General features: G+C 35.0%; 1 pseudogene; it reads left to right on the top strand.

The window, feature by feature from the left end:
• The first annotated feature begins 4,751 nt into the window (after window positions 1-4,751).
• Window positions 4,752-14,360, top strand: LOC100913877 (annotated as a pseudogene).
• Window positions 14,361-17,917: the final 3,557 nt, after the last annotated feature.

Raw genomic sequence — 17,917 nt, 5'->3', positions numbered from 1 at the left:
CCTCTTCATTAGTGGTGAGTTCTCCTTTGCATTTTTAAGACTAACAATTTGATTTTCTCTTTCCTTTTTAAATCAGATTTATTAAGGGTTTTGTCTATTTTGTTGGTTTTCATAGAACCAATCTTGGTTTTATTAATTAATTCAATGTTTTTTACTTTCAATTTTATTGATCTCTCCTTTTATTTTTAGAATTTCAAGTTTAGTGTTTCACTGGGGTTTTAATGTGTTCCTTTTCTAGCATTTTTAGTTGCAAGCCCAATTCATTGACCTTCTCTTTCTATTTTATGCAAGTAGGCCTCTAGAGATAAGAAATTTCTCCTTATTACCGCTTTGGCTGCATCCAACACATTTTGGTATGATGTCTCATTATTCTAGTTTTCTTGGGTGAAGTTATTAATTATGTCTATGATTTGCTGTTTCACCCAATCATTCTTTAGTATGAGATATTTAATTTCCATTTATTTTTGGTCACTTTCCCTGGCTTTTTGTTGAGTGTAATTTTATTGCATCGTGGTCTGAAAAGGATGCATTTACTATTTCTGCCTTACTGCATTTGAGTTTGAGGTTTTTTATGTCCTAATATATGGTCTATTTTTGTACAGGTTCCATGAACTGTTGAAAAGGAGTGTACTCCTTTCTGTCTCCATTTCGTTTTCTCCAGAGATCTATCATATCTAACTTTTCTAATTCTATTTACCTCTTTGACTTCTTTCTTATTTATTTTGTGGTTTGATTTATCTAATTCTGAGGTGCAAGGTTGAGATCTCCACTATTATAGTTTGCTGTCTATTTCTTCTTGTAGTTTTCTTAATTTCTCTTTTAAAATTTAGATGCTACACTACTTGGTGCATATATATTTAATATTGATATTGCTTCATGATCTACCCTTTAGCAAGATGTAGTGCCCTTCCTTATCTCTTTTAATTAGATCAATTTTTGTTTTTACTTGATCTGAGATCAGGATGGCTATCCCTGCTTTTTTGACTTCACCTGAAACATAGTAGATTTTGCTCCAATCTTTTACCTTTACTCTGCATGTATCTCCCTGCTTCAGGTGTTTTTCCTGTAAACAACATATTGTAGGATTCAGGCTTTTAATCCATTCTGCTAACCGCTTCCTCTTTATGGGGAGTTTACCCCATTCACATTTATGGTTAAAATTACCAATTCTGTATTACTTGCCATCTTGTTAACCCCTGTTTATGTTTTCTCCCTTCTTTCCCTCTTGCCCCCCTTCCCAGTATTAAACTTGTGAGCACCACTTGCTTCTCACAGCCCTCCCTTTTTAGTATCCCTCCTCCCCACCTTGGAGTTCCTCTCCCTATCTTACTCCTTTCCCTCACAGTTTCCGTATTCCCTTCTGCTTAGCTTATTCCTTCCCTTTTCACTTTTCCCTTCTCACTTTTCAATGAGATGGGAGAAGTTTCACCATAATTGAATATGTCTAAAAATTTTCTCTTAAACCATACTGATGGCATAAATACACTATATTCATCCCCTCTATTCTTTTTTCTTTCAGATATAATAGGTTTCCTTTGCCTCTTAATGAGATGTAAAGTACCCAATTTACTCTTTTTTTCTGGTAAATGTTCTTTCCACCTCTAATTTCTAGAAATGTACATGTTCTTATCATCTTTACAGCAGAAATATAGTTCCCAAGATTTCTTTTTACCTTTAGGTTTCTCTTGAGTTCTATTTTGTAGATCAAATTTTTGTTAAGTTCTGTTTTTTTATCAAAAATAGGTGAAATTCCTTATTTGTTGAATTTGACCATCTTCTTCTCTGGAAAGATGCTCATTCTGGCTGGGCGTTATTTTGGTTGCATACCAGGTTCCTTAGCCTTTCAGAATATCATTTCCAGGTCCTTCATCTTTTTTGGAATGCTGCTAGATCCGGTGTTCCCATATTTATTGGTTTTCTGGCTGCTTGGAGTTTTTTTTCCTTGTTTAGGTTCTGGCATTTTGGTCACCTTTTTTTGTGTTTTGATTTTAGGATCTTTTTCAGTAATGGTACGAGAATTTTCTTGTTCTTTACCTCTGTTTCTAGACTTCTAGGTTCTCTTTGATAATTTCCTAAAATGTCAGGTTCTTTTTTTCATTATTTTTCTAGCAGGTCAATTTCAGATTTCTCCAGACCTTTTTCCACTTTTCTTTCAAGGTGTTCCATTTTTCCATTGTTTGATTTTTTTGGTTTTGGCAGATGTTCTTGTTTTCCTCTAGTCATGCAACCAGCTCATTCTGATTTTCAATGAAGTTTTTCTTATTCACTTTTTATATCTTTTTCTAATTGTCCAATTGTGTTGTTTTGTACTATGGAATTTTTTTCCATTTCACCAATTTTGTTTTTTAGAGAGCTATTTTCTGTTTCCAGTTCACTAATCCTATTTTTCAAGGATTTATTTTCTTTATCCATTCTGTCTTTAAGTGAGTGGGACAATTTCTCCAGACTCTCTTGCCAAGCCTCCCTCTCCTTCCAATCTTTCTTCTAGCTCTCTTGTGAGAGCCTTTTTAATTTCTTCTATGAGATTCATCTGTGCTGAGGAACAGATGATCTCCTCCTGTGGGGATTCACCTAGAGATAGTCTGCTTTTATTCTCCTCAGGGTTTAGAGTCTGCTCTCTGTCGGTATAAAAGCTGTCAATCGTTAAGGTTCTTTTCAATTTTTTGCTCATTTTGTCAGAGAAGAATCAGAGACAAACTAGCAAAGAAAAAAGAAAAAACCCAAATGGAATCTGGTTTTTTTGGGGGGGGAGGGGCTGGGTGGTGTTACCGAGCTTCCTCTACAGACCTGGGGGGGAACAGCGAAGCACTAGCAGGACTGCTGTGCCTGCGCTCTGAGACTCTGAGGCGTGCTGAGACACTGTGGGGAGGGATGGCCAGGGGTGGCTTTTTTTCAGTCAAGCATTAATTCAGAGGCTTGTAATGAGATGGATTCTGAGAGAAAATGCAGAGCTTACACAGCTGTGTGCCTCCTCACCACCATCTTGGCCAGAAGTCCAGGACTTTCCCATTTAAAAAAACTTAGATCTGTGATTTCTATAGGAAATTCATGATAAAAACATTTCCTCAATCAGTACAAATCAAGTATTCTGAAACTAAACATCAAAGATGAAGTAGCCATGTGGCTGAACCTGAGTCAAAGAGAAACAAGTTCAAATGTGGCCTCAAATACTTATTAGCGACATGATCCTAGGCAAGAAACAACTGCTGTTTTCCTCAGTTTCCACTAAAGAAAAAAGGGGATAATAATAGCACCTATCTCCCAGAGTTGTTTTGAGGGTGAAATGAGGCTAATAATTGTAAAGTGCTTAGTACAATACTTGACACGTAATAAGAACTATTTTAAATGTTTGCTTTTTTTTTTTTTTACTATTACTACTACTACTACTATTATTTTGTGGGGTGGCATTAAGAAATGGCTTGCCTACGCTTGCAGAAGGAGCATTTGCTGTATTTGAAACCAGTTTTCTAATTCCCTCATCTCCTTTCAGATAACCCCTTAAGTCACTGTACTAGTTATATTTTTTTAAAATAAAGAAGTGAATAGTAACTAAAGTCTACTATAAGCTGTGTTTTAAAATTTAAAGAGATTTTTAATGTGATAATTTTTTTCTTTGATAAATACAAAACACAAAGAGAGGAGAACAGTATTATAACAGAATGAGAGGAGGAAAAAATAGACTTTAAAAAAAAGAACTCTAATTGCTATCTTAAGAAACTTATTGGCTTATCAATACAGAACTGGAAAGAATTTCAGAAGTTATCTATTCAAATCTTTTTATAGTATATATGAAGAAGTAGAAATAACTTACTCCAAAAATGAGAAATAACTTACTCAGGGTCCCATGAATATTAAGTGTCATAGGTGGAATTAGAAAACTATCTCTATGATTGAGGCCAGTTCCAATGATCTTGTGATGAAGAGAGTCCTCTACACCCAGAGAGAGGACTGTGGGGACTGAGTGTGGATCACAACATAGGATTTTCACTCTTTTTGTTGTTGTTTGCTTTCATTTTGTTTTCTTTCTCATTTTTTCCTTTTTGTTCTGATTTTTCTTGTGCAGCAAAATAATTGTATAAATATGTATACATATATTGGATTTAACATGCATTTTAACATAATATATATATATATATATATATATATATATATATATATATAATACTTGGCCTCTAGGGGAAAGGGTAGAGGGAAGAAGGAAAAAAATTTGGAAGACAAGATTTTGCAAGGATCAATATTGAAAAATTATCCATATGTATATTTTGAAAAGAAAAAGCTTTAATAAAAAAAGAAGAAAAAAAAAGAAAAACATCCCTAGATTTCTGACACAGGACTTTAAGTTTAAAGCTGGTCAACTAGATTGATTTAATTTGATTAAGTTGATTCGATTGAAGATTAGCAAAATGAAAATGGTTTTGTTTTGGAAGATGGAATTCCAAACCATGCTCCCTATTCTATTTAAAAGTCAGAAAACTCCATGTGTTACTGAGTAGACCCTTGACTAACATGTCAGGGCCTTGCCAAAGACAAGACATGCTATGGAATGTTTTTGAATGCAGACTGTAACTAAGTATGGTTTGCAGCTACTACTTGAAGTCTTCCTGAGTGCTGGCTACTGTAATTATCTAATCATACAGGTAACACCTCCTTTGTGAAATATCAGTCACAGCTGCATATACTCTCTTTGTAAGTGCATGTGGTTGGGAAATACTAGCAAGTTAAAGGCAAAGTACTCCAATTTGCATTTAGGCATGCCAAGGGTTGACAATGAAGAAATTCTTTGCAAAACATTGCTACTCGTTCATCGGCTGCAGCCTTTATCACTTTACTCAAGAAAAAGACTGCCTGACGCCAACACAAGCGGTGTAGATAAATTTTGTCTTCAGCTCTGCACTTCTTGGCAAGTAGAGAGAACAACAAATAAGATGAGAGAGCCAGAAAAGAGGCCATGTAGAGTGTTGTCTTTTTTTTTTTTTTCCTCCAGAATAAGCATCTACTTATATAGACTATTGCACTTTCTCTGTGGGTTTGCTGGCTCAGTCAGGGAAAAGATTTGCTTTTCCCAAATCTGTGAAAGATGGATATAAGGAATGTAATAATTAAACAACCAAAAAATTCCCCATTTCTGTCATGGTTTCACAACATTAACAACAGCTTCCATATTAAACACAAGAAAGAGAGAATGAGGCAGGAGTGGGAGGAGGACAGTTATGCTTGGGCCTTTCTTCAATTCTGGCAAAAAAAAAATAAACTTAAATGAATTTAAAAAAAATTCTTTTATGGGTCAAAAATTGTAATGAACCTGTTCAAATTTTTCTCCTTCATACACATTAAGTGTTTTCATTACTTTGGATTGGAGCACTTATGCCAGGATTCCACATATTTTTTGTTGTTGTTGTTGTTGTTGTTGTTGGTTGTTGTTGCTGTTGTTGTTGGTTTGTTTTTTGTTTTTGTTTTTTTTTTTTTCAGTATGGGAAGAAGGAGAGAAAAATATATTCCCAGTCTTTTGTATGCAAATAATGAATTAAAGGTTGAACTGATGAACTTTTAAGATCTACATATCATATATTTGGTGATTCTAATCCATAAGAAAACACTGCTAACTGAAAGGCAATTAAGGATAGATTACCTTTCATCATGCTGCTGCAGCATCACAGCTTGTGTAAAGTGTGAAATTTGGGCCTGGATTCAAATAGTGGCTTTACTAGTTACTGCTGATATCACCTTGGATTATTCACTTCCTGTCTCTAGCTCTTTGTCTCCTCATTTGTAAAATGAGAAAGTTGGACATGATGTTCTCAGAAGCCCTTTACCAATTCTGTATCTGCATGATCTTATGACAATAAAAGTTTTCTTAAGTATTCAGTGAAGCTGTATTGGCAAGAACAGTGGCTTTAGAGTAAAAACAAAAACAAAAACAAAAACAAGCATTTAAATCCTGGCTTTTTATTAGAGGCTATGTGATTAGGGGTTGGTAATTAAAAAAAAAAAAATTATCTTATTTCTGACTCAGGTTCCTCATAAGTGAAATGAAGAGAATATTTGACTATTGTTGATGAAAGAAATGTTGTAAGAGGAATAATGTTGGTGCTTCTTTCAAACTCTCTCCAAATCTCATGTAAAGAATTCGCCAACATTCCAGAGAAAAATAAAATGACTGGTCTACCCCCCCCCCAAATATGTTCAAAAAAGGATGATGGGCTAGTCACATGGAAAAAGTGAACATAAAAATGGAATGTCTGAGAGTTCTAATGTTATCCTTGTGGAATAAAAACAACAACAATAATAGAGCATTTATATAGATCTTTAAAATATGCAAAATGCTTTACAAATATTATCTCATTTTCTTCTTACAACTGCTCAAAGTAGGTGATCTCCATTTTACAGATAAGGAAATTGATCAATACAGAGGTGAGTGACTTGCTCAGGGTCACACAGGTAGTAAACATCTGAGCTTACATTTAGTCCAGTGCTCTGTCCACTAAACCACATCACTAGGAGCTTGAAAGGTCTTAGCATTTCGAATGGTCTCCCAAAGATGCACTCCATAGAAAACTTGCACAAAAATTACTCAGGATGGATAGATATGGATTTAATTCTAAAGGGAATTCTTGGTACTGAACACCCAAATTCATGAGTTCACCAATCCTTTTAAATATTTAAATAGAGAGGATCATATAAGATAACATGTATATGTTTAGATTTAGATAGCACTTTGCAAGTGCTATCTAAATCAGTATTCATAATTCATATTTTATAGAACTTTGAGAGTGGGCTTTGCAAAAGTTGGTGAATAGGTTGTCTTTTTTTTTTTTTTTTTTTTTCTTTTTCTCCCCACTCTCCATTAAGGCTTTCAGATCCATTACAAAGGCTAACAAACTACATTCCTTATAGTAATCTTGTGAGGAAAGTACTGAAAGTATCATTATCCCGATTTCTCAGAAAAACTGAGAGCCAGAGAGATATCATTTGTTGAATTCCACAGGACTTAAACATTTAAATGAGAATTAGCCATTACTAGAATGGATTGAATAGAGTTTAACCCCAGGATGGTGAAAATTAGAGCTTTACTATATCTTGTTTCTTTTCCCCAGCAATTTCTCTACAAAAGGAAATGTTCAGGGAGTCTCTATCTTCTAGGAAGGGTCTAGAATTTGTGTTTCTCATTCTTCAAGGCCTTAGATCCTAATAGTACAAGTCTCATCCCAAATTTTCTCCCCTTTTTTCTCTCCACCACCAGCAACTGAATTTAACTGGTGATTTTAATGTGAATACTTTATTTGCTTAGTGGTGAAATTTGTGATGGCTGACTTGAATTTCAGAAGTACCAGTTATTACTCCAGTCAGTTCAAACCAATTTTTTTCCTTGACCACAAATCCACCATTTTTATAACAACATCCTGCTGTTTTTTCATAACTTCTTATACATACAGATAACTTTTCTCTTTAAAAATTATTATGATCTCTACACATCTTAAACCTATTGGTTATTGGTTATTAAACCCTATTGGTTTGTTTTTTTCCCTTAAGGAAACAAAAATAACTCAGAAATAAAGAAAAAAAAAGGGTGTTCAACTTGAGAATTGGTATGCACACCAGAGGGAAAACATTTCTTTGGTATGGAATGTGGAATTGATAAAGAAAAAAAAATCCTGAAAATTCGGATGGATAATCATCACCTGCAACTGACATATCGTAAAATGTCACTAAGGTAACATTCATGAAATAATGAGATTGATCTGTGCTTAGCAGAGAGAAATGAATCTCTCTCTTTGACAATCCCACCTGTATGAGGTATTGTTCTAGGTCAAGAGATTGGTGTGAGTGCTTACCTTCCTCTAGAGTCACCTGGGAATGGTCAAGATTAATAATGCATGTCAAACAACAAAAGTAGGTGGCTGATGCAGGTGTGAAAGTTTTGGCTTTGTTTCTAGCTTTAACTGTTTTCAGTAAAATAATGTTTACAGTAAGGTTCGTTCCTTCATTCAGCTAGTAGTTTGAATGTTGCCGAGTTTTTTCTCCCCTTTGGAAGACAGCATTTCTGTCACATCCTATTCTCTTCACAATTAACACATTCCTGAATTTGTGGGTTGGATTAATTTTATTAGCCACAAACCCTTTCACTTGAGAGCAGGACTCCTAGATTTGTCTTAGGGGGTAGAGGTGGAGGTAGTTTTGTTCAGTGTTTATGACTAATGAATACCTTTACTTCCTCCATCTCTGTTGTGGGGTTATCACTTGCAACTGGTTCAAGCAAATGGAAAGTATATTCCTCATACTCATCCATCTCTATACCTAGTTAAGAAATAAACAGTTGGACTATAAATGTCATCATTACCTTAAGGTTTTCATATATGCACATATATTAAATAAGCATATTTAATACATATGCATTTGGCAACTGTCCCCAAAGACCCAAAAAAGAATCTCCTAGCATCTTTAATAATGCTCATTTAAGCAAAATATAGTATGAAGAGGTAATGCAATCCAGAGCCCTGAGTAATCCCAGCACCAGTTCCTTGGGATTTTCAGTAGTTATTGAAACCTATGAACATTTCTAGCTTTTCTTTGAGTCCTCCTGAAAACAGGTCTGTCCTTGAGGTGTCAGATTAACACTCCACTCAGAAGACAAATTGTTCGTGGGTACACTGGACATATGAGAGCCATTAGACGCTGCACTTTGCATTCTTGAAAAATGAAAAATTCTAGGCAACATTACATTTTATAAATGCAAGATGTTTATTATTACAGCACCAGCAATAAATGTTTAGAAACTGGAGAGGGTTCACGATGGCTCTGACTAGGAACATATGACTATGGAGCCCATTGGATGTGGAACCATTGATTTTTGGCATTAAACAAAGGGTCTGGAAGTGATTATGTATTTAGCCCTCTATGAGTATTTAATTATATCAATAGGAGAACACAATTTTTGTTGCGTGCATAGTGATGAATGTCTTCATTTATTCGTGTTACTATGCATGATAGATGAGTTCAAACCAGATGCTCTAACTCTCTTGCAATTTGGGTAAATGAATTAAGCCAAATTCTTTGAAATTGCAGGGGATACCTCATGGACACTATCAAGAATACAGAGCATGGAGACTCTCTTTGTTGAATTTACCTTTTCAGGTCAATATGTAAACAACCAGACATCCATATCTTTTTATCTGTATATTCAATATTTTTTCCCTCAGGGCTGAGAGAAATCCCTTTCTCTGGTGAGGATTATTTTGCACCTCTCTCATCATATATTCATCTAACAATAATCCTTGCTTGGCTATGTAGTTACTATTTTAGAATTTGGAATCACCAGCAGGGTCAGATATTAGAAGAGACTTATCCAGCGATTACAATTCATATCCTAGAGCCCAAATTACTACAGCTGAGTCACAGACTAGGATTGTGTGTGTGTGTGTGTGTGTGTGTGTGTGTGTGTGTGTGTGTGGTTTTAGGTTGTGAATGGGTTGTATTAGGAGGAAAATAAAAAAGAGTGCCTGACAAAAAAAAATGGTTCCTTTTTTGTCTCTGTACCTGCGGGGGTAAAAATATTGTACTCAAATCTATTTGCAGAGAATGAAAAGCAAAGAGATTTCAAGATCACAAAGATTTTAAAAGCACAATTTAAGTGGCTGTGCTTCATAGGGTTATGGATAGGAAATTGCTCTGCAAGCTGTAAATGCCATAAAAATGAAATTCATTATTTGTCAATGAAGAGTTTTAGGAATTTGAACATCCCATCTTGAAGTATGCTTTTTTATTAATCTTGCAAATAGTTTTAAAAATCATTAAATAAACAAAAATTGCATCCGACTTGAACTTGCATTTATCTAGAGGCAGTTTGGCTTAGAGACAGAAAGCTGTTCTCCAAATTAGGAAGACTTGACTCAATTCTATCCTTTTACATATATCAGCTTTGTGTGCCTGGGCAAACTGCTTAATCTCTCAATGGTCTAGGCAAGTCTCTAATGTATATATTTTTAAAGAAGGTGCCAATTTGCATTGGTACAAGGAGTTGCCTCACTTACAATGTCCTTACCAGCAGCTTTTAAAGTATGATTTGGGGACATCTGGGTTTTCTGAAATCCTTCAGGGGACCAGAGTGGTCAAAACTTTTTTTTTTTTTTTAATAATTATGCTACAATTTTTTTTTTAATTTATAATACCAAAGAGTATTATAACCCCAAAAACAAAGCCTTCTTTAGAGTGGTCCTTATTTTTAAGAGTATAAAGGAGTCTTGAGATTAAAATGTTTGAGAGCTGCAGCCTTGTACCAATGAAATCATTTCTAGTCCCTATCCTCTATTTCCTCCTCTATGTGTGGCCTAATGTAAATACCATTAGATTAGGTGTCAAAGAACTTGGTTTTGCTTACTATCTGTGTGACCTTAGTTCTAGTGCAGTGCTTAGTAGAGTGCCTGGAACTTAACAGGTATGTAATAAATGTTTGAACAATGACTTAATCCTCCTGGAACTTTGTTTCTTCTTTGGTAAAATGAGAGGTTTGAACTAAAAGATTTCTTAAGAAATAGGATTAACAACCTGAAACAACTTCTGAACATGAAGTTCAAATGCATAATTTCATGGAGAAGGAAAGTAAAGGGAAGGGAAGTTAAATTATTTGTCCAAGATAGTAAACTTCAGAGACACATTTGAACTCAGACTCTCTTATTGCATAAGCAATAAGCATTCTATTACACTATATTGCTCCCCAGAATGAAATCCTATGATTCTGTAATTAATATTACCATTCTTTTCTTCCTTTTTACCATTTATTATTTCATTCTATTGGAGTCATTTGTTAGGTAGGTCTCAGAAATACTCTAATTATCCACAGATTAGGATCTGTTCACTTGGTCTTCCAGATACAGAATTTCAATTCCCAGCTCACCAGGGCAAGATAAAGACATTAGAAATTGGTTTTAACTAACTATAGTCACAAGAAATGACCTATAAATTGCAATGCCAGTTTATTAATTTACAGAGGTGTGTGGAGGGTCTTCATTTCAACTAAAATAACTGACTTTTCTCAAGCCTTTTATAAATTAGTAGCTATATATATATATATATATGTATGTATGTATCTCTATATATGTAAAGATATTGATGTCATTTGCCATTATATTCTCTAATTTATTTTACAAATGAAGAAACTGAGACAAACATAATTAAATGACTTGCCGACGGATCATACACAAAGCTAGTAGATGTCTGAGGCCTAATTTGAACTCTGGTCTTCTGGACTCCATGTCTGGCACTCTATCTACCTAGTGGAAAACCACTTTAATTTCCCAAAGATGGCTTTTGGTAAGCATGAAATTATTATAAAAGGTACTTGTAGATCCTTATATATATTATATCAAAGCTTGTCTATGTAACTAGTCTATTTTACTGCAAGAATTAACAAAACATTTATTAAATATTTAGCTATGTGCAAAACATTAGTCTAGGTGCTGGGAATACAAATACAAAGTAAACTCAAAGAACTCATTAGTTAATGCGAGAGAAAATACATAGGGAAGTTTTCAGCTTCAGATCAGATGGAAAGTTCCCATATTTTTTAGTTTTCACTGTCAAAAGTTATATTCTACTGAGGCAGTTAAGTGACATAATAGATAGAATGTTTGACTGGGAGTTAGGAGGGCCTGAGTTCAAATTCAACTTCAGATACTTATTAGCTGTGTGACTCTAGGCAAGTAACTTAATTCCAATTGGCTCCCTTCTCCCCCAAGAAAGTTATTTCTATTGATAATATTGAACAATTTGACAGTGCCAAGAACTTGAATGACAAACACTTTCTTTTTAGGCCTTCAGTAGATGTGACTGCAGTACCTGTAAGTGCAATTACCAGGTTTCATCTTCTCAGGATGACATCTGAAGTCATTGGGTTGGGAGATTTGCTATTCCCAAAGCATTTTAATCCATCATCCTAGACTGCCTCCATGGTGTCCTGAAGGTTGACAGAGTTAAGGCGATTGTAATAGTTTGACTTGCCTGGAACATGTGGCCTCATGGATGTCCCTTGGAGGGACTTCTTGACTCTTGGGGTTTTCCTGTCTATCTCATTTTTGGATAGTTTATGGGGAATACCACGTCACTTCTACATAGGAAATGCTTTTCCTTGCAATGATTGTCAGGGTTGGATGGGAGCAACCCATCCCCACTTTCTCTTTTATTCTCTTTTTCACCCCTTATATTTTAGCTTTTGACCATATAATTCCACCAAAACTGCTCTCCTCAAGATTACCAATGATCTTATCTTCCAAGTTCAATGGCTTGTCTCAGTCTTCATTCTTTCTGTAGCCTTTAACTCTGTGAATCACCCTCTTGTCCTTCATTCACTGTTCTGTCAAGATTTTTGGAACATAATTCTCTCTTGGTATTCCTCCTACTTATTTGATCACTCCTTCTCACTCTTGCTTGGAGGATCTTTATCCAGATAACATCCTCTAATCATAGGTACCCCTCAAGATTCCATCTTCCTCTTTGCTTCTTTCTATATATATATTACTTTATTTAGTGATTTTTTTGTCTCTCCCATGGATTTAAGTACTATATATATTGACAAATCTCAATTCTACCCTTTTTGTCACATCTCTTTGCTGACCTTTTATCTCCTTTTCCCAATTGGTACATATCCAAAATAAACACGTCCAAAACCACAAACTTATTGTCTTTCCCCCTAAACCCTACATCTACTATTATCTTCTCTATTACTTTTCTACTCCTCCCACTTCTCCAGGCTGGTTGTCACCTTCAACTCTTCACTATTTTTCAATAGCTCTATCTAAACTATTGCGAATACATCCGTTTTCACCTTTGCAACATCTCTCAAATATAGCCCCTTTTCACCATTCATGTTGCCAGCATTTGATATAGGTCCTCCTCACTTCATACCAAGATTAGTACAGTAAAGGGAAGTTATCTCCTGTATCAATTCTCTTCCTACTATAGTTTGTCCATGAAATCAGCCACCAATATCACCTTCCTCCTCAATAAACTCCAGTGGCTCCAAAATCTTCTGTGTGGCATTCAAAGCCCTTAATAACCCAGCATTCTTCTACCATGAATTGTTGTTGATATTGTTGTTTGTCCCTCATTTTCAAAGAGAACCATGACATCAGGGAGGCAATGACATAAAATCCAAGAGTAATTAGATTTAAGTGAAAAAGGGCTGTGTAAGATCACCAGCCTCACTTTTCCTCCAGAGACATCTGGGTCCAGTGGCCAAACAGAGATCAGGATGACTGGAGATGGCCCTGGATGCCAGTAAGTGCCAGAGACTAGGGCCTCATGACTTTAGGCCTGGTGGTCTATATAGCTACCTCTCTGTTATTATTCTGTAAAAAAGAATTCTCTTTACAAATGTTTCTATATACTGATACAAAAATCCAAGAAATTGGGGAAAATATTAAGATGACCTTAAAGAGAAGTAAAGAAAAATGATGTTTTCAACCATTCACTGGTAGGATAACCCTAAAAAGGAATTAGAGTCCTAACAATTGAGTGTACTAAACTCCAAAAGGAATTAGTCATAACATTAAGAAAGATGCCATAAGGCAGGATATTATGCCATTGATTGGTGAACTAAATTCTAGGAAAAGTTAACCAGTCGTTTTCAAAATTCAAAAACTCTACTTGAAATAGATGTCAAAATTACTATTAAAAGTATAATGAAGATATAGATGTTTATTTATGCTTATATGGGATGGATCTCACAAGCCCAAAATTCATCTATGCTGATGCTCCAGCATGGCAAAGAATTATTTATGCAAATCCTGTTTAAATTTAAATTTTATTTTTAATTTTTTTTCTAAGTAAGCATTTTTTTTGGCAAGGCAATTTGGGTTTTGTGACTTGCCTAGGATCACAGAGGTAGTAAATGTTAAGTGTCTCAGGCTGAATTTAAATTCAAGTACTTGGCCTGGAGCTGGAGTGACCAGAGGCAGCAGCTCTTGCACTGGCATTGTGAAAGAAGATACCTTGCAGTTCATCTTCCCAAATAATTTCAAACAGCAGAAACTTTTCTAAATTCCAAAGTCCACATGCTTCTAGAGCATCAATGGTGACAGAATGAAAATCCAGAGGATGAACAAGTATTTTCAGAGGTTTTTGTGAAAACTTTAAATTACATTGCACATTTTAGTCATTTTAAAAACAGGGAAACTATTGCTAGTATTTGTAGTTTGTTATTCCAGACAAAGCTCCATAAATCTGAGTTGGCCTGTTTGGCAAACTCTTGTTCTGAGACAGCAGGATAGACTAAAGCTCTGATTCCAAACCTGGAGGGTCTATTTGAAGATGAGGAATTACAACAGATTCTTGATGATATCCAGACTAAAAGGAGCTTCCAGTACTAGTACCAGGGACTCAGCCATTGAGTGAAGACAGAAGAGGAAATTTCCCTAAATTCTTCTACAGCTGAAAAGAGATTCTCCCTCCAGAGACTGTATTGAAATTTAGTCACAAAAGTTGATCAAGCTTCCTGTGGATAAGGCAATGCATAATAGTCTTGCGTTAACAAGTAATTAAGACTTGTGAATAGTTGTGATTCTGATCGACTCTGAATATTTGAGGTGTGTCAAAGGAATGCCATAGAATCTTTTTTTTTTAATTAAAGTTTTTTCTAATTTTCAAAAAGATATGCATGGATAATTTTTCAATATTGACCCTTGCAAAACCTTATATTCCAAAATTTCCTCCCCTTCCCCTATCCCCTTTCTAGATGGCAAGTAATCCAATATATGTTAAACATGTGCAATACTTCTATGCATATTTCTACAATTATCATGCTGCTGGGTGTAGATGGCTCTCTTCATCACAAAATCATTGGAACTGGCATCAATCATCTCATTGTTGAAGAGAGCTACATCCATCAGAATTGATCATTGTATAATCTTTTTATTGCTGTGTATCTCTTGGATCTTCTCCCTACACTTGGCATCAGTTCATTTAAGTCTCTCTAGGCCTCTCTGAAATCATCCTGTTGGTCATTTCTTACAGAACAATAATATTCCATAACATGCATACACCATAACTTATTCAGCCATTTCCCAACAGATGGGCATCCATTCAGTTTCCAGTTTCTTGCCACTACAAAGAGGGCTGCCACAAGCATTTTTGCACATGTGGGTCCCTTTCCCTCTTTTAAGATCTCTTTAGGATATAAGCCCAGTAGAAACACTGCTGGATCAAAGGGTATGCACAGTTTGATAATCCTTTGGGCATAGTTCCAAATTGGTCTCCAGAATATTTGGATCTGTTCAAAACTCCACCAACAATGTATCAGTGTTCCAGTTTTCTCACATCTCCTCCAACATTAGTAATTATCTTTTCTTGTCATCCTAGCCAATCTGAGATGTCTTACTTTGCGTTTGCGTTTCTCTTATCAATAGTGATTTAGAGCACTTTTTCATATGACTACAAATAGTTTCAATTTCTTCATAACAGGAATCTTAATTTATTAGAATCTATAGAACTGATGTTTGGCTCTAGATTTAGATGACCTAGGTTCAAGTTGCTCCTTCAATATTATCTGTGTGACCTTCAGCAAGACCCTTAATAACTCTGGACCTTAATTTCCTGACTTGCAAAGGGAGGTTTTACAGCTAGGCAACCTCAAAAGTCTTTTCTATCTTTAGGTCTATTATTCTTTCTGCAGTCTCAAAGTAGATATCTTCCCATTAAGCATTTCCAAAATCACTTCTGCTTTTTTTTTTGATCCATTTGAATCCAAAATTTCTTAAACCTATGTTTCTAGATGAAGAGAATAAGAACATTTACCTAACACAAATACACTTAGTGTCCTAATGGATATATTTCCATGAAAAGCCAAGAGAAGGAAGAAGGGTAATGAAAAACATGTTAAATTGATTATAAATTGTGGACATATTACTAGACCTTAATCAATTTTCTATTATCTCTCCTGACATTCTCTAAAAGAGTTAAGGTGCATCATGGGTACCATATTATTTTATAGATGCTTTATAAACCAAATTGTCAGTTTTCAACAACTTCCAAACTGATTATTCTGATACACAGCTGCTGATTAGCCTAAAGATAATAAGCTTTTATAAAGCATTTTAAAGTTTACAAATGACTTTCCATATACACATCATATGAGGAAGTTAGTGAAAGTAGCATAATCTCCATTAAAGCAAGAGTCTGACATCTCAGGTTAAATGATTTGTCCATAAAAATGCACAGCTGGTAAGTCAGTGAGCTAGAACTATTATCCATACTTTCTGAATCCAAGTTTCCTTCACCACTTGCTACTCCTTTTTTGTTGGGTAATAGCAGAACTAGTACTGATTAGGTAAAATTGTTTCAGGAAAAAAAAATAACATCACAAATCATTGGAATTAAGAGAAAAAGAGTCAGCACAATGTCAAAGCAGAGGAAGCTGACAGAACCAGAACATAGAATTAAAAAAAAATAAAATGAGTATCAAAAGTGATTTAGAAAGAAGTACAAGGAAATGCATCAAATGTATATCACTCTTTTTTAGTGACATAGGTAATGATGCAAAAGTCAGAGGCTAGTGTTAAGAGGTCAAAAAAAAAAAAAAAAAAAGGACCCAACTTGGGAAACACAAGACATGAGGAAGTAGAGGGGAGCTCAAGGGAAATTATTAGAAACAGGAAGAGGAAATAATACAGGGGAATTTTGAAAGGTGAGAATGTACTTTGGGTCAAAATAGGTCAAATTTGAGGGTACTGATTCAGGAATTTATTTAGCAAGAGTGGTACAAAAAGGAAGAGACCCTTGGCACTGACACTGATGTAAGGTTAGGTGAGAAACAATGAGAAAACCTGGGAGAACATAATCAACCCACTGAATTAGGTCATTACTGATGAAATAATGACTGGAAACAGACCAAGGGATGAGACATGTTGTCAGATAACCATAAACCACAGAATAACTGGCTCAAGCTGCTCTAATACTTTGGACATCTACTTTTTCCTTTAATGTATTTTTCTACTACGATTGGCCAACTTCTGAGGTTGATTCAAGATTTTGTAAATTACTCTTTCCTTATTTAGCAACCATTTATTCTTTGATATTCTAAGAATTAGCTATTTCCTTGTTAAGTGATCTATTACTACACTGGGCCTCTGACAATCAAAATGGCTCCTTTTCAAAAACATTGAGAGCAGAGAATTGTTTTTAAATAAGATTTTGTGTCCTGTGTTCTTTTATGCCCCCATCAAAGAAAGTCACTCAGAATCTTATGCAGATCAATAAGGGAAATATTTTAATCAATCTAAAACTAAGCTTAAAGAATTTTATCATTGAGATTAAAAGAATTATAAATGTATATGTGTGTGTGTGTTTGGGTGAGTGGGTGTGATTTAGCAGAGAGAATAAAATTTTCTGGCAATCTAAAACGTTTCTTTGATGGGTATAATAAATACAGTATGCTGAAACATACTGCTAACTTTTGGATCAGTTCAATTATATAAATAGCTTAGTATAGGTCTAGCCCTCTACTAGGCCCTAGAAGTGATACCAAAGAAATAAAAAAAAATTAGAAAAATAGAAATATTTTGTAATTTAATTGGAGAGGTCTTTCTCTCAGTTTTCAAACAGGGCTAACTCTTTATTACAGCTCTTACATTATAAATATCCTCTTTCAGTCAAAATATTATCATTCATGGGTAGATTGCTACTTCAACATCTTTATTTTGTTTCCCCATCACTGCCATCCCAATTTCCTGGCATCACTGTGCACTCCAAACTAAGCTAGGTTTTAATCTTGAGTTTAATCCTGAGATGATGGCAAAAATGAAGCAAAATGGGAAGCAGTAGAAACAGGAGCTGGAAGGAGCTGGTAAGGTGTGAGGGGGTAATATGGTGTATAGGAGAGAATGCAAAGACTCAGGCCAAATTGGAAGGATTAACACATTCTATTTAATAG

This window comes from Sarcophilus harrisii, chromosome 5 (genome assembly GCF_902635505.1).
Source record: "Sarcophilus harrisii chromosome 5, mSarHar1.11, whole genome shotgun sequence".
NCBI lineage: Eukaryota > Metazoa > Chordata > Mammalia > Dasyuromorphia > Dasyuridae > Sarcophilus > Sarcophilus harrisii.
The sequence above is the reverse complement of the archived record's forward strand: the minus strand, read 5'-3'. Positions and strand labels throughout refer to the sequence as shown.